Source organism: Temnothorax curvispinosus, unplaced genomic scaffold, assembly GCF_003070985.1.
Source record: "Temnothorax curvispinosus isolate PA1 unplaced genomic scaffold, ASM307098v1 QBEX01010211.1, whole genome shotgun sequence".
Taxonomy (NCBI): Eukaryota; Metazoa; Arthropoda; class Insecta; order Hymenoptera; family Formicidae; genus Temnothorax; species Temnothorax curvispinosus.
Window position 1 is genome coordinate 146,994 of NW_020219991.1, and position 639 is coordinate 147,632.

Below are 639 nucleotides of genomic sequence, written 5' to 3' on the forward strand. Positions count from 1 at the left end.
GTGTATCTACAAAATCGTACAAACACGTACGTATATGCTGTCTTGTAAAAGTTGTCAAACTGTATGTTTACGCGAGCGTTACTTCTGTAGTAACTTACGATAATTCACTCGTTTACGCGGAGTAAATTATCGTAAGTTACTACAAAATCCCGTTTACGCGAAGGAAAATTCTGTTTATGCGAAGGAATTATCGTAAGTTTACTACAGAAGTAACGCTCGCGTGTAAACGTATTATAGTAAGTAAAATATATAAAGTATTAACCACAGAGAGATGTCGAGGAGATCTTTAAAAGAAGGAAGGTATATTCAAAATGGCACACGTACGTATATGCTGTCTTGTAAAAGTTGTCGAACTATATGTTTACGCGAGTGAGTACATCTATAGTAACTTACAGTAATTCATATTAAGATACGTCGTCGTCTCTCAATCAGAGAAACGTAACCTTCACTACTTTCAACGGTGGCTCTTGATTTCCGATCATAATAGTTACTATAAAATCTCCCGTTTACGCGGAGAAATTATCGTATCGTAAGTTACTACAGAAGTAACGTTTGCGTAAATAGGTTATAAAAATAATACGATGTTATATATGTGGTTTGCCGTGATATATATATATATATATATATATATATATATAT